This window comes from Cyanistes caeruleus, chromosome 12 (genome assembly GCF_971803275.1).
Source record: "Cyanistes caeruleus chromosome 12, bCyaCae1.hap1.1, whole genome shotgun sequence".
Lineage (NCBI taxonomy): Eukaryota > Metazoa > Chordata > Aves > Passeriformes > Paridae > Cyanistes > Cyanistes caeruleus.
In genome coordinates, this window is record NC_141712.1 from 21,400,233 (window position 1) to 21,421,336 (window position 21,104).

General features: G+C 51.1%; 1 protein-coding gene across 6 annotated transcripts in view; it reads left to right on the forward strand.

The window, feature by feature from the left end:
- ZFHX3 (zinc finger homeobox 3) overlaps positions 1-21,104 on the forward strand; it is a 487,194-nt gene that overhangs the window by 280,388 nt on the left and 185,702 nt on the right. For all 6 annotated transcript variants that reach the window (XM_086848088.1, XM_086848086.1, XM_086848084.1 and 3 more), the window contains one exon: positions 18,475-18,577. The gene's annotated coding sequence lies outside the window, so the exon portion shown is untranslated. The remainder of the gene's footprint in view (positions 1-18,474; positions 18,578-21,104) is intronic.

Below are 21,104 nucleotides of genomic sequence, written 5' to 3' on the forward strand. Positions count from 1 at the left end.
CCTGTGCAGCCTGAACTGGGCCCATGCTCCAGACACAGCCTCAGCTGAGCACAGGAGCCGGATGGGATCAGCTCCCATCGCAGGATCCCATCCCTCCTGGCCAGCCCAGCGCCCGCCTCGGCAGGAGCCCCTGGGTGCCTGGCTTTGCTCCTGCCCGGCTGCAGGACCAGCAGCATTCTCCTGCCAGTTCCATCCATTTTTTCCCGGTATTCTTGTCAGTAATTGTTACAGCATTCCTGCCTTGCGCTCTAACCTTGGTATCAGATCTATGGGTCAAGGTTTGCAAATATTTAGAGTATTTTGTTAGTCACTGCATGTGACCCTTTTCTTTATAATGAAAAGGGTTTTATCTTTAAAAATCCCTTTACTGGGTCAGTGCTTCATTTCCTCGTCCCTGGCACAGCAGTTTGGGCCGGCACACAAACCCATTTTCCTGTATTCTCCACTCTTGCATACATTATACTCTTCAGAGAAATTTCATCTCTGCGCTCCTTTCTGGGGAATCCTCCTGCAGAAATGTCATTGGCAGCATACAAAAATTGCCTTTTCCCATTCCAGCTGCCCCTGCCTTAGTCACTGCTGTCAGATCTGAAGCTGCTCAGCTGCGGAGGGAGGGGAGTTTAGTGCTTTCCCTCTGCTCTCAGGCCATTTTTCCTATGCTTCTTTTTTATTCTTTTATTTTATTTGTGGTCCCTGTCATTCTGTCGGGGCAAAGGGGTAAAGAGATTTGACACTAAGTGCGGGGAAATGCTGTATCTGGAATCTATCTTCCAGACGGCAAAAGAATAAAAATTCATGGCAGGACAGCGGCTGCTGCCACGTTCCCTAAGACATATTGCAGGTAGCGTTATTTATTGTGGCGCGGAGTTCATGGAAGTGCTACCTCAAAGCACCCGGAGAGATCCTAAAAAGCCCATCTCCCATCAGGTGCAGCAGATTTACGGCGCTGAGCGCGGCGGGGTCAGAGCGCGGTGCGGGAGCCGGGGGCGCTCCGGGCGGGGCCGCCCGTGCTGCCCGAACCGGGCGGGACCGTGCCCGAACCCCGGGGGACACTGCCCGAACCCCGGGGGAACCGTGTCCGAACCCCGGGGGACACTGCCCGAACCCCGGGGGACACTGCCCGAACCCCGGGGGGACACTGCCCGAACCCCGGGGGACACTGCCCGAACCCCGGGGGAACCGTGCCCGAACCCCGGGGGGACACTGCCCGAACCCCGGGGGACACTGCCCGAACCCCGGGGGGACACTGCCCGAACCCCGGGGGACACTGCCCGAACCCCGGGGGGACACTGCCCGAACCCCGGGGGAACCGTGTCCGAACCGCGGGGAACCGTGTCCGAACCCCGGGGGAACCGTGTCCGAACCGGGCGGGACCGTGTCCGAAGCCCGGGGGAACCGTGCCCGAACCCCGGGGGGACACTGCCCGAACCCCGGGGGACACTGCCCGAACCCCGGGGGAACCGTGTCCGAACCCCGGGGGGACACTGCCCGAACCGGGCGGGACCGTGCCCGAACCCCGGGGGGACACTGCCCGAACCCCGGGGGACACTGCCCGAACCCCGGGGGAACCGTGTCCGAACCCCGGGGGACACTGCCCGAACCCCGGGGGAACCGTGTCCGAACCCCGGGGGACACTGCCCGAACCCCGGGGGAACCGTGCCCGAACCCCGGGGGACACTGCCCGAACCCCGGGGGACACTGCCCGAACCCCGGGGGAACCGTGCCCGAACCCCGGGGGACACTGCCCGAACCCCGGGGGACACTGCCCAGGACCCCCGTGACTCTGTCCGGGAGCCGGGGCTGTGGCCGGCCCGGCCGGGCTCGGGGGACACTGCACTGCCGTGTGGTGAGGGCACCAGCGACAGCTCCCAGTGCTCCCAGTGCTCCCAGTGCTCCCAGTGCCCCCAGTGCTCCCAGTGCTCCCAGTGCCCCCAGAGCTCCCAGTGCTCCCAGTGCTCCCAGTGCTCCCAGTGCTCCCAGTGCTCCCAGTGCTCCCAGTGCTCCCAGTGCTCCCAGAGCTCCCAGTGCCCCCAGTGCCCCCAGTGCTCCCAGTGCTCCCAGTGCTCCCAGTGCTCCCTGTCCTCTCTGCGCTGGAGGCTGATCCCGGCCCGCAGAGATGGGCACAGGGCAGCACTGATGGGCACCATGGCAGCACTGATGGGCACAGGGCAGCACTGATGGGCACAGGGCAGCACTGATGGGCACAGGGCAGCACTGATGGGCACCATGGCAGCACTGATGGGCACAGGGCAGCACTGATGGGCACAGGGCAGCACTGATGGGCACAAGGCAGCACTGATGGGCACCATGGCAGCACTCATGGGCACAGGGCAGGACTGATGGGCACAAGGCAGCACTGATGGGCACCATGGCAGCACTCATGGGCACAGGGCAGGACTGATGGGCACAGGGCAGCACTGATGGGCACATGGCAGGACTGATGGGCACCATGGCAGCACTCATGGGCACAGGGCAGGACTGATGGGCACAGGGCAGCACTGATGGGCACAGGGCAGCACTGATGGGCACCATGGCAGCACTGATGGGGCACCATGGCAGCACTGATGGGCACAAGGCAGCACTGATGGGCACCATGGCAGCACTGATGGGCACAGGGCAGCACTGATGGGCACCATGGCAGCACTGATGGGCACAGGGCAGCACTGATGGGCACCATGGCAGCACTGATGGGCACAGGGCAGCACTGATGGGCACAGGGCAGCACTGATGGGCACCATGGCAGGACTGATGGGCACCATGGCAGCACTGATGGTTACAGGGCAGGACTGATGGGCACAGGGCAGCACTGATGGGGCACCATGGCAGCACTGATGGGCACAGGGCAGCACTGATGGGCACCATGGCAGCACTGATGGGCACCATGGCAGGACTGATGGGCACCATGGCAGCACTGATGGGCACCATGGCAGCACTGATGGGCACAGGGCAGCACTGATGGGCACAGGGCAGCACTGATGGGCACCATGGCAGGACTGATGGGCACCATGGCAGCACTGATGGGCACCATGGCAGCACTGATGGGCACCATGGCAGAACTGATGGGCACAGGGCAGCACTGATGGGCACAGGGCAGCACTGATGGGCACAGGGCAGCACTGATGGGCACCATGGCAGCACTGATGGTTACAGGGCAGGACTGATGGGCACAGGGCAGCACTGATGGGGCACCATGGCAGCACTGATGGGCACAGGGCAGCACTGATGGGCACCATGGCAGCACTGATGGGCACCATGGCAGGACTGATGGGCACCATGGCAGCACTGATGGGCACCATGGCAGAACTGATGGGCACAGGGCAGCACTGATGGGCACAGGGCAGCACTGATGGGCACAGGGCAGCACTGATGGGCACCATGGCAGCACTGATGGGCACAGGGCAGCACTGATGGGCACAGGGCAGCACTGATGGGCACCATGGCAGCACTGATGGGCACAGGGCAGCACTGATGGGCACCATGGCAGCACTGATGGGCACGGCACGGCTGCCTGACCCCGCTCGCCCAGCCGGGCAGGGCAGAGGCCGCACCCTGCCAGCCCCGGGCGAGGCCAGCACCCGGGCTGTTGCTCCACTGGACAGGCTCTAAAGGGCCGGTGGCACGGCTTCCACCACGGATTCTGGGGCAAAAGAGAAGGTTCCTGGTCATGTGGGCTGTAGGAGGGAGGAGCTGAGCATTTATTCACTTGGGGCTCTCAGAAACCTGCAGGGTGGTAAATCAGAAATGTTGGAAACTTTTAAAGACCTCTCAAACGGTACAAATATGGTGCCAGTACATAATTAATTCTTGCAGGCCTTCTGGACACTGGTTCCCCCTTTCTCTCCTCTTGAGTCCCTATTTCCTCACAAGTTTCAACGGTTAAAAACAAACTCACATCTTTCAGCTTTCAGAGTTCCAATACAGTGACCACAATAAACATGAGAGCAATTGGGAGCAACAGGTATTCAGCTCATAAACCCACACAAAATTAGATTATGTTAGCTAAGCTAATAGCAACTCTGCTCTCTGAGTGCTTGTCCTAACCCTGCCTCTGCTTCTCGCAGAGCTCCCAAAGATTCAGATTTCTGAAGACAGAGGAACTTGTTAGCAGTGACACAGTGACTTGTTATTAGAGGTATGAGGGGCATCCTTTGATGATGGTACCAGCAAAGCATCTTTCCATGTTTTTTCCAGCAGTTTCCCAGGATTCATCTCATTGCCTTCACCTGTGCCACCTGCCTTGCCTGCCATTTACTGCTGTTGGGTTGGAATCATGGAATCATGCAGCGGTTTGGGTTGGAAGGGATCTTAAAGCTCATTCCATTCCACCCCCTGCCCTTCCCCTATCCCAGGCTGCTCCAAGCCCTGCCCAACCTGGCTCTGCACACTTCCAGGAAGGGACAGTCCACAACCTTTCTGGGCTGTTCCCTTTGCACCTCCAGAGCTGAAATTCGTTGCCCAGCTGCAGTGGAGGTGTGGGGAGCAGCGATGGCTGAGCCGTGCTCAGAGTGACCTCTGGGGCCACTGCCCGAGGGCAGCTGCTTCTGCTGCTGCTGGAGCAGGGGTGTTGAGGGGGTTTGTTTCCACAGCCGGCTTTTCCTCCGGCCAGCTGGAGGTTATCGGGGCCAGAGGCTGCTCCCCAGCCTCATAAACCTCGTGCACTATTCGGAGTCATGACTCTCCCACGGAGCCGCCAGTGCTGTTCTGTGGGACAGCTAATCCCTCACGGGCCTGCTGGAAGCTGCCCTATTGATTTCTGCCTCTCTCTAAACCTCAGATGTGTGCAGTGCTTGTTAGACTTCTGAAGGAATATCCACTGGGCTCCAGGGGCAGGCAGGGAGTGGGGAACAGGCTGCGGGGCCAGGGACGTTTGAGACATGCCAGCAGGAAGGTGGTGGGGGGACCTCTGAGCCCCAGTAAAACTCTTGGACAAGATTTAAACTGGCACAGCACCGCTGGCTCACTCTGTGATCATTGATAAAGTAGTTTTTATGTGTTGGGCTCAGGGGATTTGATGGTCCTGTGAGACAGGTTTAGGGCAGTGGATGCCCTTTGCAAGCTGTGCCCAGACACAGGTGCAAGGGAGCCACTACTGGGGACTTCCCTTCATTTTACTTCCTGTAAGTCACAATAAGCCTCTGTTCCAGACCTCTGTTGGCAGGATATGCATGGCTCTCTGGAAGCACATCTGGGCTGGATCTGTTGGATCTCCAGTCTTTGGGATCTGTCCTTGTGGCAGTGTCACCCTCTGCCATGTACCCTGTTCCCAGACTGACTCGGCTCCAAAGAGCTCCTTTATGTGGAGGGAGCAGTGGATGATTAGGGAGGTTATGTGGACACTGGAATTGAAGCTTAGAGCCAGGATGAGAGGGCTGAAAGAGGCAAAAAGAAGGATTTAGCATATTTTTAATTAAAATAACAAGCTGGGACCTGTCACTACATAGATTCCTTTGTAACCAGAGTTCCTTTCTCTCTTTTCATCTTTGACTTTTTAGATTAGGCACTCTCAGAGCAGGGATCACACTTTCCTCTGATCTGGAAAATGCCTGGCATGCTTTGAGGGCTGCCATTGTCTATGCAATAATGAAATAACCACAGTTTTAGTCTCATTGCTGTCTAACTCCTATCTGCCATCGTCATGAGATAGTTAGCGCTTGAAATAATTGCACCTAGCACTTACATTATACTTCTGGTTGTTCACAAATTAATTCTCATACCACTCTGAGATCAGAACCGGTACAGCCGCTCTGTGAATTTAGAGTGGACACACAGAGATGCAGCTTTTTCTCCCCAAAAGTGATGGTGCCTGCTGTGTCATGGTGAGCTGCACAAACACAAACCTCATCCCAGTTTGAGCATTTTATAGTAGGGCATTAGGAAACGTGGCTGACCTGTCATTTTCTTTATTTATGTTAAATTAAAAATTAGTAGGTCAAGCCACATTTTGCTCTATTAAACACAGGCTGGTTAAAAGTGACCCTATCAATCAGAATGGTGATTGTATCACATGATTTAAAATTTGTTCCAACAATGGCGCAACCCAGAAAAACCAGATCTTTTAAACAAAGCTTGACCCTCCATCCATGTAATTTAGCATAAAACCTTGAAAAGAAGCAAAGCAAACTGAAGTAATTGCAAAATACAAATTTTAATAGACCTAATCCCCGGGAGGATCTCTGTCAGGGGAGTTGAATTTGGATTTGTGTGTACAGATGAGTCTGAATGGCACTTGAGTGCTGCTGTAGAGCTGTTCACAGGCTCTGGAGACCTGATGCACACCAGGAACAGGAGATGTGCTGGTGGAGCCTGGAGCTTCCCTAAGGAATGACCTTCTGCTTCTCGCTTTCCCCTCTCTCCCACTCCCCACTCCCAGGGTTTGTGTGTTGCTGGCTTTGCTCAGTGGTCACTCACTGATTTTAACACAACTGCTGTCTGTGGACATCCTTCCTCTCCTGTGGGTTCCAGGCTCAGCAGGCCATGAGAGAGAAGCAAGCAGTCACTCTACTATTAATTTAGATTTTCCCCTGTTCATTATGTATCTACATGAGGTAAATGTAGATATTTATTCATTTTTAAAAATTAATTTAATTTATTAAATTAATTAAATTAAAATTAATAAAATTTAAAATTATTAATTTATTAAAAATAAAATACAAATCTACATGAGTTGTTCTGGATTTTACATTCTCTGTGGCTGGTGGAACTTTCCTGACTTGATTTCATCTTTCTGGAGTGCCACCCCACGGCCCCATCATGCTTCCTCCTTCTGTTTTCATTTTGCCAAATCCAACCTTACGTGTTGGTGCCACTCTACAAAATGTGCTGTCTGTTTATAGCCTCATCTTGGCCTTAGGATTTTACCTTTTCACAAATTCACCAAGGTGGGGATCCAAACACCCCCTGTCTCTGCCTGGTGGATGCCCAGCTAAGCCAGATTCAGCAAACATAACTTTGGTTTTCATATCATATTTCTCTCCTTAAACTATTCACAACTGCTTACAAATTTATTAATCAATTTTCATGTTCCCTGGGCACAATTCACAGGGACTTTTCCACCCAGGTGTGCACCCTGTATCTGTGTGAGACCACCAGTGTTTGATTCTGATCACATCTCTCTTTGTATCACGTGAGTTCCATTGCAGGTGACTTGGGCAGACTGTCCTGCATTTTCTTTTCTGAAGCTTTCAGACATGACTAATTTTGCCACTTAAGTACTTTCATCCCTCTGATTAGAGGTTCTGCTCTGTTTTAATATTTATCAAGTACTAATGGTCACTGGGTGTTGCTTTTAGTTGTAACATCTGCTCCAGCTGTAGAGGAATAGGAACAGTCTCAGCCCTGTGCATAGGTCAAAGACTTGGCCACTTTTTCCTCTAAACTGAGTCCAGGCAACTTATTTCTCCAAAGCTGCTGGTCTAAGGCAGCACTTTCATTCCGGAGATGAAAGGTGAGTGCCAGGTTGTGGGGCTGCCGAGCCTCTCCATCTCCTTTCCCCATTAGCAACTGGGAGCGGAGCGGGCAGGTGGAGCAGGCTGAGCGTGCCTTTGCAACACCACCTAAAATCATGTTTGATTTGCTCCCTTTGATGGCATGTTCACAGTTATCTTGCCACGACTCTGATCTTCTCCAGCTGCATGGCCCTTTAAATCCCCCATTTCAAATAGGAAGGAGAAAGCGATTTGGTGGAGCCCTTCCCATCCTTCGGATCCATGCTCTTATTAAGGCTCATATCTATTACTTTCTTCCTTTCTGAAGGAGTCAGCTTGATTCAGTACTTTTGGGACTTGGTGACATTAATGTATCTGTTTTATGTAACACGGAGTCATTATTAACAGAATCCTAGATCATAAAAAAAGGGCTAACGAGAGACAAGGAGGGTTTTTCCCCTTGAAGCTCGTAGCAGCGGTGCTCGGAGAGGCCGGGGTCAGGGAGCCGCTGCCTGATTGGGCGCGCGGCCGCCGCAGTGGCATTTCTGCAGTTTCATCAGAAAGTCTAAATAATCCATGTGAAAACCCAGCGTTATTTACAGGAGACAGATCGTGCTGCCGGAGCTGGCGAGGCACCGGAGCATCCCTGGGCTCTGGGTGCCCGTGATTTGCCAGGACACCGCTCCTGCTGCTCGTGCTGTGGGGAGCTGGAATCGTGGAATCATGGATACAGGAGTCAGAGGGTGTTAAAGAGAGAGAAGTAAATGACCTGAGGAGGGGAAGGTGGCAAGGACCCAGGGGCTGCTTAGTGCTGCTCTAGGAAGGAGTCAGGGAGAAGGGGGAGAACTTATCTCTGATGTGTGCACTGCAGGGCAGGGCTGCTGCTCCTCTCTGGAACCCCAACCGCTCTCCCAACATGGAGCCATTCACCGACAAAGCTTTTCGTTTTCTGTGTTGGAGCTCAGGCAGCCGCTTAGCCAGGAGAAGGAAATGGAGCTGAACTTGTGGTTCTCAGAGGGCTCTGACCCAGAGAACCTGCAGTGAGAAGGGGATGAAGTAGCAGTGGAAGCTTTGGTAGTCTCCTCATCCTGGAATCACAGAATCCCAGACTGGTTTGGGTGGGAAGGGCTCATCCTGTTCCATCTCCTGCCATGGCAGGGACTCCTTCCACTGTCCCAGGTGCTCCCAGCCCTGTCCAGTCTGATCTGGGACACTGCCAGGGAGCCAGGGGCAGCCACAGCTGCTCTGGGCAAATGTCCTTTGGGATTGTCCAGTATCTCAGGAGGCTGGGAAGGAAGCAAGCTGTGCCAGAAAGATTCCCAGCCAATCCATTTGTTTGGGATTAGAATTGAATAATGTTTTCTACTTTCAAGTTTTAAACTTATTTATAGGGAGCTGAAATGCCTCTTTTGCTGATTATAAGTCTGTTTTAATATTTTTCCTTTTCTTAGTAAATGGTTTTGTTTTGTATAAATTGACACATGAGTATTTGGGGAGGGGAAAGACTAGGGATGTTTCCTTTAAGGTTTTATTAAAGAATCACACACTCTTATAAGATGGCATAAAAGAAACATCAACTACACCATGCACAGCACGACAGCTCCTTTCCACCCATTTTAGTAACATGCTGGGTGATTCTTGTAACGTGGTTTGTGTCTTTGGCACAGCCCCAGAGCCACAGCCCCGTCCTGAGCCTGCCCAGCCACACGCTCAGGGCTCCAGCAAGGATGTGTGGGCTTCTTCAGAGCCTACCAGGACCCAAACCTAGAGCTCAAACTAGTGAAGTCCTGAGATACTCCCCATCAGAAGTCTGCAGATTCTGAGAGCTACTCAGAGAGCTGATGCACTCAGGTGAGGTGCCGAGTTGGTTTCTAGGTTAGGAACTCCAAACCCAACTCCAAACCTTGCTCTCTTCATTTAGAATTAATTGATTATTAATTTTAAATGTTAAGTAAAAAAACCCTCTTGGATACTTGTTTAGTTACATGTCTGTTCCACCAAAGATTTGACAAACTCTTGACTATTGTCCTCTTCTGCACACCCTAAGAATTGTCTTTTATATCTGTTTTCTTCATTCTGTTCCTGAAAGGAGAATAATCATGAGCACGGGAGCTCCCCCTCATCTGGGGGAACTGGAATCAGGACACATGTTGTTAGGAAACCACCTCTCTTGCTGGTTCATGACATTTTGCAGCTGGCTGAGATCTTAGAGCAGTGCCTGAGCTTCCTCCCTTCCCTCTCAGCAGTTCTGCTTGCAAGGGACAGTGTAAAGAATTCCTCTGCTCTAATTCTGCTCTCTGCAGAAGCCAGATTTATGATAAAGGAAAGACAAGCCTGCAGCTAGGCTTGCCATGGGGACCGCTCCTGGATGGTGCTTGGCTTTGGAGCTCCGTGGCCAGGCTGGGATGTGATGCTGGGGCCGTGAGGTGCCACGGTCGGGCTGTGGGTGCAGAGCTGGTATCTGCGGGTTAGAGGGGATGGAAATAAAACCACTCTTGTGGCTGTGAGTTGGGCTCCCTAAAGTGCAGATTTGGCACAAAATATGCAGAGAGTATTAAAACTGATGTAGTTCCTATTTTTCTTGGAATTGTGGTTTCTGAAACTCAGTGATTTCCACCACAACCACAAATGTTGGGAAGGATTTTGAACAGAAGACTGAGCTGGGTATGGGGGCAAACAGGAGCTGCAGGGAAGCCACCAAGCTGCATGAGTAAAACCTTCCCAAGAAAATCTTGGGTCATCAGCTCTAGGCGTGGTAACACGGTGGAAAAGCCCTGTCTGGACCCCAGGTGTGGGCCCCAAACCCAGCGCTTGGCTGAGCTTGCAAATGGCTGCATTGGTTCTCTGGGCACAGCACATCCAGAGCTGCTGGATGTGTTCAGTGTGAGCCCTTCTTTCAATTTGCTTTGAGATTAGACTTGGCCACAAGGTCACAGCCTAGGGGGAAATTTTGGAACAATTTTCAAAGCAGTTAATTTGGACATTTTTCAAGTATTTAAATGCAAATATAAATGAATAAATAATTTATGCTTGCTTTAACTGAAAAATATTTTAGTTTAAGAATACACAAATTGTCCCACATTTAGTATGGGCTGTCTGTGGAGCAGCTGGCAGCTGAGAAAAGCAAGTTCTAAACCTGGGAAAGGGGCCATGTAGCGCTTGGTACCTTCCCAGTTGTGTTTACCTTTGTATCTGTTGCTTTGACTGGGCTGTTACAGAGCGAAGGAAACCGTGACAGTACAATAATACGCACTTTAAAAAAAAATTATAGAACCTATTACAATGTTGTTTAAAAATCATTATTATATTGTAATGGAGTTAAATGCTGTGTTTATGTAAGGCTTTAATTCCTGAGGAATTCCAGACTCTGGGGCCAGGCTAATGTGACAAAATAGTGAACTCAGAGACGTGTGTGTGTTCATTGCAGAGCAAAGGTTCCTGCGGGGACCCAGACATAGAGGGAAACAATTTATTTTCAGAAAAACAGTTTTTCAAAGTTTGCTATTTTAAATGGAAGAGATTGAATAAAAATGAAGATATTTTAGAAAAATCAGGAAAAAATTCACTCACTACATTTTGTTAGCAAGGTTTTCTTTTGAAACAGAACTTTTTTAAAAACCTCATAGTCCAAATGAAAAGTTTTGCTTGTGCCAAACAAAATATTCTTATCAAACTCAAAATATTTTTGTTTTTTCTTCAGGAATATAAATGTTTCCACCTAACACGAAGCACTCCTTTCAGGGTCTGGATTTGATGGTCAGTCACCGAGCCAGAGCAAAGCAGTGGGTTCATATCCCTGTGTCCAAAAGGGATGAATGTTCCAGGGCTCCCCGGGGTCAGTGTGACCCGGTGCTGGGGGTGTCTGTGAGCGTGCTGCCCCTTGTCCAGCTGTGCCATCCCCTCGATGCCATCAGAACTGCCTGCTATGGCAGCAGCAGCTGGGGCTGTCCTGGAGCTGGCAGTGACACTGCCCCAGATCCCTTCACCTCTGCAAGGAGCTCCCCTGCTCCCATCTACTCCTTCCCTCCTGTACCATCTCTATCCCAATCCAAATCTGGAGTGGAGTAAGCAGGTTGTTGTGGGGTTTTTTACTGTTTTTATTCTCTTTAGGTTCAGCTGGAGAGGAGAAGGCTCTGGGGAGACATTAGAGCCTCTTGCAGTGCCTGAAGGAGCTTAGGAGATCTGGAGAGGGACTTTGGACAAGGGCTGGAGGGACACCACACAGTGGGAATGGCTGCCCACTGCCAGAGGGCACTGATATATTTGAATTGCATTGAATATCATGGGATATTGAGAAGGAATATGGGATATTGAGAAGAAATACTTCCCTGTGAGTGTGGGGAGGCCCTGGCACAGGGTGCCCAGAGAAGCTGGGGCTGTGCCATCCCTGGAAGTGCCCAAGGCCAGGTTGGATGGGACTTGGAGCACCCTGGGATAGTGGAAGGTGTCCCTGCCCATGGCAGGGTGTGGGATGGAGTGGGCTGTGAGATCCCTTCCTATCCAAAAAGTTCTATGATTTTAGGGTTTGTTGTGTATGTCAGGAAACAAAAGCCCAGTGATTTTGGTGACATGGTGTGAGTTTGGGAGCACATTTGCTTAAGTTTGTCCTGAGGAACTGTACAGAGGAACATCAGAGCAGCGTGAAAAGCACTGGCTCCTCCTGCCACAGGCTTCCCCATAACTGGGGGGAGAATCAGTCTCCCTCCTGGCTCCAACTGCTCCGTGTAAGGCAGAGTGAGGTGACAGAGGTGACACCACCTTGTGTCCTGCACCACATCCCTGTGTGTGTCGAGGCTCTCCTGGCCGGAATGCAGCACTGGCTCCTCAGCGGGGTCCTGGGGGGAAACCCCAGCCATTCTCAGGCTTGGGATGAAAAACAAAGACTGATTTAAAATAGAAGTGCCAGAATCCTAACAAGATTATTTAAGGGGGGTGTGAGAACATTTTTTCATGCATTTTTATTGATTTTCAGTATCGTACAAACCCCAGCCATGTACAGCAGTAACACAGGAAAAGATACAATCATTGAAAACCAATTACAGCTCCAAGGGCCAGTTCTGGATGGTGGCTGCAGATGCACACTCGGGGTAAAAAAACCTTATAGCCAGAATTTAAAATGTAACAATTCCATGTCCTGCAGCAGTGCTCTGCTGGGGGATTTCCTCCCTGAGGTACTGACCGTGTGGCTTTCCCTTCTGGCTGTGGTTGCTGTCGGTCCATCCTTGTCCCAAGCCAGGAGGCTGAGCAGGATGTGACCCAGAGAGGCCTCCAGTCATCCCCAGCGACTGGAGCAGCTCCTCGTGGCACAATCCCAGAACGGTTTGGGCTGGAAGGGACTGCAAAGCTCATCCTGTTCCACTCCCTGCCATGGGCAGGGACCTTCCACTATCCCAGGGTGCTCCAAGTCCTGTCCAACCTGCCCTTGGACACTTCCACGGCTTGGGACAATACCTGGCCACATGCAGATGTGCCTCAGCCATGTAGGATCTGTGTCCCTTTCTCTGTCTCTCACAGAGCAACCCCAGTGCTCGAAAAGTGGCTTCATTTGCTGTGTGGAGCCAGGCTGTGCCCTGCAATGGATGGCAGGTCTGAGCTGGGGGGACGTGGGGACACAGGCCCAGCCATGTGCGTGCCAGCCCTCATAAGCCATGGAGTATAAAAAACCAAATAACCAAAACCCTCTCTAGCATTGTGAAAGTTTTATGGTCATTTTTCCAATTATATAATAGAGTTCATAATCTGTTATGAATTAGCATAAATCAGAATCAGCCCACAATTAAGAAAATAAGTTAAATTGCATTTTGTGAAGCATTGTTCTGTCTGAACAGTTTGCTCTCGTGCTGCTAACCTGACAAAATCAGTGATTCACAACATCCTCCTTGGAATCCATTAGAATTCCTGAGGTTTTATAACAGCCTGTACGTACAGGTTGCAGCAGTCTTGGGTGCTGCAGACAGGCTGGGTTCAGGAGAGCAGTGTCCTTCCAAAGCCAAACTGCTGAGTCTGTGTAAGGTCAGGTATTGGGAGAAATTCCTTCCTGGAAAGGGCTGTCCAACCCTGGTACAGCTGCCCAGAGCAGCAGTGGAGCCCCCATCCCTGGAGGGATTTAAAAACCATGTGGATGTGGCACTTGGGGACGTGGGGCAGTGATGGCCATGGCAGTGCTGAGGGATGGCTGGACTTGGAGGCCTTTTCCAACACAAAGGATTCTCTGATTGTGTTCTGGCCGACACCAGGCAGGAGGGAATCACCACCCAGAAATGTTAGGAACATCACCAGCTTAGCAGGCAGAATTTGTGGATGTTTTGGCCATCATCATGGTATCCCCAGATCATGTCAGGAGTGATGTTCAAAAGACAACATGAGACAAGAAGCAGCAAAGAGCATGTTTCCATCACCCTGTGGCTGGGCCTGCCCCTGGGCACGCCCGAGGTCTCTGGAGAGCCCTCCCTGATGGCTCTGCGGGGCTGAGGGGCCTGGCCCGGGGCTGAGGGCTCCGTTCTCCCCTCGGGCACACAGTGGGTGTGTGCAGCCGTGCCCCGGAGCGTGGCTGTGGCAGCCGGGCCCGGGGAGGCCGGCGGGCGCAGTGAGGGACATGTCCGTGCTGGTGGCTCTGTGTCCGGGCAGTGAGGGACATGTCCGTGCTGGTGGCTCTGTGTCCGGGCAGTGAGGGCTGTGTCCGTGCTGGTGGCTCTGTGTCCGGGCAGTGAGGGCTGTGTCCGTGCTGGTGGCTCTGTGTCCGGGCAGTGAGGGACATGTCCGTGCTGGTGGCTCTGTGTCCGGGCAGTGAGGGACATGTCCGTGCTGGTGGCTCTGTGTCCGGGCAGTGAGGGACATGTCCGTGCTGGTGGCTCTGTGTCCGGGCAGTGAGGGACATGTCCGTGCTGGTGGCTCTGTGTCCGGGCAGTGAGGGACATGTCCGTGCTGGTGGCTCTGTGTCCGGGCAGTGAGGGACATGTCCGTGCTGGTGGCTCTGTGTCCGGGCAGTGAGGGACATGTCCGTGCTGGTGGCTCTGTGTCCGGGCAGTGAGGGACATGTCCGTGCTGGTGGCTCTGTGTCCGGGCAGTGAGGGACATGTCCGTGCTGGTGGCTCTGTGTCCGGGCAGTGAGGGACATGTCCGTGCTGGTGGCTCTGTGTCCGGGCAGTGAGGGACATGTCCGTGCTGGTGGCTCTGTGTCCGGGCAGTGAGGGACATGTCCGTGCTGGTGGCTCTGTGTCCGGGCAGTGAGGGACATGTCCGTGCTGGTGGCTCTGTGTCCGGGCAGTGAGGGCTGTGTCCGTGCTGGTGGCTCTGTGTCCGGGCAGTGAGGGACATGTCCGTGCTGGTGGCTCTGTGTCCGGGCAGTGAGGGACATGTCCGTGCTGGTGGCTCTGTGTCCGGGCAGTGAGGGACATGTCCTTGCTGGTGGCTCTGTGTCCGGGCAGTGAGGGACATGTCCGTGCTGGTGGCTCTGTGTCCGGGCAGTGAGGGACATGTCCGTGCTGGTGGCTCTGTGTCCGGGCAGTGAGGGACATGTCCGTGCTGGTGGCTCTGTGTCCGGGCAGTGAGGGACATGTCCGTGCTGGTGGCTCTGTGTCCGGGCAGTGAGGGACATGTCCGTGCTGGTGGCTCTGTGTCCGGGCAGTGAGGGACATGTCCGTGCTGGTGGCTCTGTGTCCGGGCAGTGAGGGACATGTCCGTGCTCTCCAGTGCTCCTGCAGCGTTGGGGTGCCAGCACCTGGAGACAGGTGACTTTTCTAAATTTGGAGTGTGGCAGAGCCCCTGGCCTGGCTCAGTCATACACACAGCTTCCTCAGGGCCAGGCCTGTGGCTTCTGCCTCCTCCAGCGCCTCCACGGGTATTTCTGACAAAGGAAGCGAGTCCGTGAGCCCTCGCTTCTGAAACAAAGGCCTAATGAAAGGGTCGGGCTGCCCCGGCTGGCAGTGGCTGTAATTCTTGGCAGGGTGTGACATGCCCATCCTGTCGAATTAGCGCGGGGCACGGGGAATTTGGCACGGTGCTAATTGCGATCAGACGGGAACAAGTGGCCTCAGTATGTGGGCACGTGGTGGGACAAAGGGAGCCCCCAAGCCCCCGGGCCCGCCAGGGGCAGGTGGAGCCCCCCTTGTCTCCGTGCTGCTGAGAAGGACTCGGTTTGGTTTAGTGTGGCCTTTGTCGGATGCTCTTTCTTTGCCATACAGGAACTCAGCTGCTGCAGAATCTAAGCAGCTGCTGCTGGGAAAGCTCCCTGACACACTGGGAAAGCTCTCTGCCACACTGGGAAAGCTCTCTGCCACACTGGGAAAGCTCTCTGCTATGCTGGGAAAGCTCCCTGCCACACTGGGGAAGCTCCCTGCCACACTGGGAAAGCTCTCTGCTATGCTGGGAAAGCTCCCTGCCACACTGGGGAAGCTCTCTGCCACGCTGGGGAAGCTCTCTGCCATGCTGGGGAAGCTCTCTGCCATGCTGGGGAAGCTCTCTGCCATGCTGGGAAAGTTCTCTGCCACACTGGGAAAGCTCCCTGCCACTCTGGGGAAGTTCTCTGCCACGCTGGGGAAGCTCTCTGCCAGCTTCAGCTGGGCAGGAGGGATTCCTGTGTCATTCCAGAGTCCAGGAGAGGAGCTGGCAAGGCCAGGCAGAGGGCCAAGCTTCCTTCCAGCAGAGTACCCTTTCCAGAAAGCAGTCCTTTAGTGACAGGTTCAGAGCCATTTCTGTCCATCCACCCCAGCCAGGGGATGTGGCCTGTGTCCCCAAGGTGACACGGAGCAGGGTAGTGAGCCTTTTGCAGGCATATTCCTGGGTAGGGCCAGAGCTGCCCACCTGCATCCATCCCAGAACAATGAAAGGGATTTTCATCCCGTTTGCAATTGGATTTGGAGGATGATCCTCCAAGGTGGGAAGTGTTTGCAGGGAGATTTCTCTCAGCCATAGCAAAACTTTCCTTCTTTCCTCAGTCAGTGAGAGGATGGAGTCAGCAGGAACTAGCCTGGCAGTAGCCAAAGGATGGTTGTCACATCTGCAGTGCCACCTCAGAGCCCGGGGGGATCCAGGCTCACAACACCTGCCAAAGTTCCAGAAATGGTTCCTGTTACACGGCCTATTACACAGATGTGCCCTGGCACTGTGGCTCCAGTCTGAACTCCACGTGGTTTGGCAGGAACTCCTCTCTTTTAAACCTGACTTTTCCGTATGTTACCCTCATTACCTGTGTGCCACTTTGCTTTCTCCTCTTGCAAGTTATTCATGACTGAGCTGAAGCAATGCAGAATTTCTGCTCCGTCCCTTGCTAATGTTGTGTTTGTGCCCTTTTTTCTCTGTCTTTTTATCAGGAATTCACAGGAAGATTAATCCCTCTTACTCCATGACAGTTTAGTTTCTTTAAGAACCTTTAGTGAGGGATGTTCTAGAAAAGCTTTTAGAAAATCAGATTCCACTGTATCAGCCCAAATCTCCTGTATTAGCAGGGCTGGTTCCTCATCACATGACTTGGATCTGTACATTAAACTCTGCTCCTGTCTTTCAGGCTCTGCCCCAGACATGTGTTTATTCATTGCTGCTAATTCTGATCAGTCCCACAGCTTTCCACCCTTTTGCCTGTTCTGGAAATCAGACTTTGTGGTCTGTCATTCCCAGGGTCACTCCTAAAGCCTTATGTAAAAATTTGTCACCTTCCAGTCCTCAGATGCAAAGGAAGAAAGTTCAGCAATTTCATATTTGGGCTCCTTGAGGAAGCACTGTCGGCCTCTGATGATTTGTTGCTCTGCCATATGAACCCTGCTGACCCCTTCATAGTGAACAGCAGTGCAAGGAATTAATTTAATTTTGCTGCTGTGCCCTTATCTTTCTTAATTCCCCCCTTTACTCCTTGCCCATCTATCAGCAGCTCTGGGTGACAGACAGGCTTCCTGCTTTTGTGTTGGAGAAGCTTTTATTAGCTCTACGAACTCTGATGATTGTTCTCCAGACCCTGTTTTGCCTTGCCTTATCGTGGGTTTGCACTTATTGTGCTGGGTTTATGTCCTTTTCTATTTTTATTGTTTGGAAACAACTTCCATTTCCCTGAAAGTACCTTTTTATTTCAGATAACTTCCTTTTTCTGTTGGTTTAAGCCAAGCTTTGAATGTGTGGTGGTTTAGCCTTTCCCCTGTCTCACACATGCTTGTGTCCCACAGTGTTCATAGAATCCCAGGATGGTTTGGGTTGGAAGGGCCTGAATGTTCCCTGCATCCCATCCCTGCCATGGCAGGGACACCTTCCACTGTCCCAGGGTACTCCAAACCTCAGTGTCCAACCTGGCCTTGGGCACTGCCAGGGACCCAGAGGCAGCCACAGCTTCAGGTGTAGAGCACAGACGGAGGAGCAATAACAGTTTTTCCTGAGAGTTTTATAATTTCTAGTTACAAACTCTGTAATTTCTGGTTATAAATTCCTGACAGCCACAGATGTGTGACTGCAGCAAGAACCACCACTGGAATGAGAAAGTTCCTGTCCCAAAAACCTCCTGGAATCAGTAGCATCGCACCTCCTGGTCATCTGCCCATGCAGGTGGCAAGCTGTACACCAAAAAGGAGGGTTTTCCTTGGAAGCAGAAGACTTTTCATGAAGCAGGCTGTTTTCCCTGGCTCTCACTGTGTTTGTTTTCCTTACTGATGTCTCTGCTCCCCTGCTGGGTACGTGAGCAGCCAGACTGGGCTGTACTGGTTAGAGCAGAACAGACCACAGAGCTTCTGGCTTTGCTGAGGGCTGAGTCAGTCTGTGGTACAGATAACCATGGGGGTTTCTGTGGGCAAAGCCACCGAAATGTAGTTGATAGAGTCTTTTCCCTCTGAAGCCAGGAGGCTGGGAGGTGCAGCTGCCTGGTTTGTAGGAGGCAAAGTACACCTGTGACAAAGGTGCTACAGGTCAGCCCTCAGTGACAGAGGAGATGGAATGGCTGGGAATGTCAACTGAGTTGGAACTGAACACAAAACATATTAACAACTCCATGCTGTACCCAAACTTCTGTTTCTTTTGGTGCATTCCAAATCCTTCGAAATATTTTATATACTTGCCATTCTTTTATTTGCAGGCTTTGATCTGGAGAGTTTGTAGTGACTTTTTCTGAATAGGAACCATCTCCCCTGCTCCACTCATCGGCACCAGATCCTGCGACATCTCTTTTCCACAGTGAGGTAGGAAGACCTAATTTTCATAAGCCTTGTAGAAGTGTTTTTTGTGTTGGTCGCCCTCCTGGGATGTGTAATGTAAATCACCTGGATTAGGAGAGATGTGATTACATGTAACAGAGCCATTCTCAGGCAGAGTTGAGGGTTCTTTGTGCTCCCTGAGCTGCAGGGTTTGCTCACTCCTCCTTCTCATGCACTGTGGCTTTGTTTAAATGCCAGCAGCCTGAAGTGTTGTGGAGCACCTCAGTCACTGGCCACTAGTGTTGGCTTCTCTTACTTTCAATGAAAATGGTTTTTTTTAACAAGGCCATCCATAGATTGTTTTTCCTACATGTCTACAAAGCTTTGCTGGGCTGCACCCCTGTCTGGGCTGGTGAAGAACCATCAGGGCTCTGTTATTTAATTATTTGTGTTGACCTTAACTGTTAGTTTCTGTCATTAAAGAACAGGCCAAGTGATTAGTGCCCTTGGCTTAATCTTCTTAGCAGGAAAACTGTCCCTTGAACGTCTGTCCTAATCAAACAGCCATGAGGAAGGATGAGGAAAGGACAAGACTCCTGATCTAGTTCATTTTCCATGTGAATTGGTGAAAGTAAATCGTATGTGGTTGGTCTGTTACAATTAGTAAATATGAGTTTCCCAAAAGGACGGTAAATTACCTGCTGGCAGGAAACACATCTTCCTGAACATAGGACAAATATCCCTTTCCTTCCTACCAGTATCCCCACCATGAGATTTGGCACTGGAAAAATACATGTGGTCCAAGTGTAGTAATTACATTAAAAATTATTTTGTGTGTAAATAGACTTCAGTGAGTGACTGTGATGTACCTGGTTTTAATATATTTGTATATTTTTAGTCACTATAAGGTCATTCATAATCTCTGGGATACTTGGTGTTACCAAAGTAACCTTGCATGATACTGATAGCAATGGCAAAATTAATGACATGTTTCAAAACATACTCATCAGAGTTCTTTATCTTGATGGCAAACTGAGAAATGTAAATTTGGAGTTGGATTTTTTCCCGTGTATTTAGTTCTTGGGTGGGGGGCTGTTATCCTTTAAAGAAGGTTTTTCTTCTCTTTTCTTTCTTCATTTTTATCTGAAGTATTTTGTTTACAACACGAGTGCATACTTCAACTTCTCGAGAATCATCAGACTTAAAAATGTAATGGAAACCTTGGGAAATCATGTGAAAGGCAAACTCTCATTTGTTTTGTGCTCTCAGTATCTCAGAGAATCCTGAGGAAAGCAGCTACTTTTTCCCATTTTGTTGGAAATGTTCCAGGCCTTGTGTTCTTTGAGGAGGTGAATGGTGTTCTTCAGTGTTGCTGTTGAGATGGACACACACACACACTTGTACAGAGACAACAATGGCTTTTTTTTTAGTATAAAGTGGTTTTAAGTTTTATACCTCTAACAAAGTGTGATCTTAAATCATTAGTTACACCAAAACAGGTCATTATATTCATTGGACAAAGCAATAGCTCATTGGATTTTATTGGTACAAAGCAATTAACATCAATAATTAATTGGCAAGAGTTTACAACAGATTATTAGGGCACGTATTCTGCTCCTAAGGCACATAACCCTAACTGCAAATATCCCTTATGTATCTATTTTATCTATGCTAACAGCCTTGCTTTCTTCCTTGCTATGCATAAACTCGTATTTTATCAATTTCTTCTTCTGATAACTCAATTGTTTGGCCTGCAGACCAGCTGCTGAGCCCATCCACACTTCAGGTGCTGTAAACTGAATCCAGAAATTTTGTGGAGGAATGGCAGTGCTGAAATTCTACCTTCTCTGGGGTCAGTGTTCTTGATCTTGCTGTGAGAATGAAAGGGGAAACCAATGGGTGGAGCACAGAAAGGACAGAAAAGCACTGAGAAGGTGGCACAGGAGGAAGTGGAAGGGAGTTGACATGGAGACAATTGGAAAGATTTTGGAGAAACAACATGTATGGTCAGTTGTGACTTTCTCACAAAGTGATGTCTCGACTGATTTTGTTGTATTGGAGATTGCAAGTTTTCTTTAAAAATGTGTAGCACCTGCAAAATAACTCCATTTTGGGACCAATCTGTGTGCTGCTTCCATTAATGACAGTGGTAGAAAAAGTGGGACTGTGCTGTGGGGTTCCCACCCAACCTCAGAGCTTCCTCAGACTGACTGGGGCAGTGGGGCTGTGAGAAGGTGACACAAACTCAGAAAAAACCCTGGTACCGGGGTGAAAGAGAAGAGGTGGGCAGGGAACACCTCGGGGAGCTTTTGGGTGATTGGTTTGAGCATCTTAGTTAATTAAAACTGCAGGTTAAATTGTGGTGAAGAGACAAACACAGGTGATGAAAAGTAAGTGTGAGGTGAGTATGGAAGGACCACACACAAGTGGAAAGAAGACAAGGAGAAAGCCTCCAGAGGAGAATTACTTTTCCGATGTCCATGAGAAAATTTGCTTTTGTTTAGCAGAATTGTAACTTTTAAACTTGTACAGCTGGTATACAGGTAGGTACAATTTTATTTTGCCAAAGGGC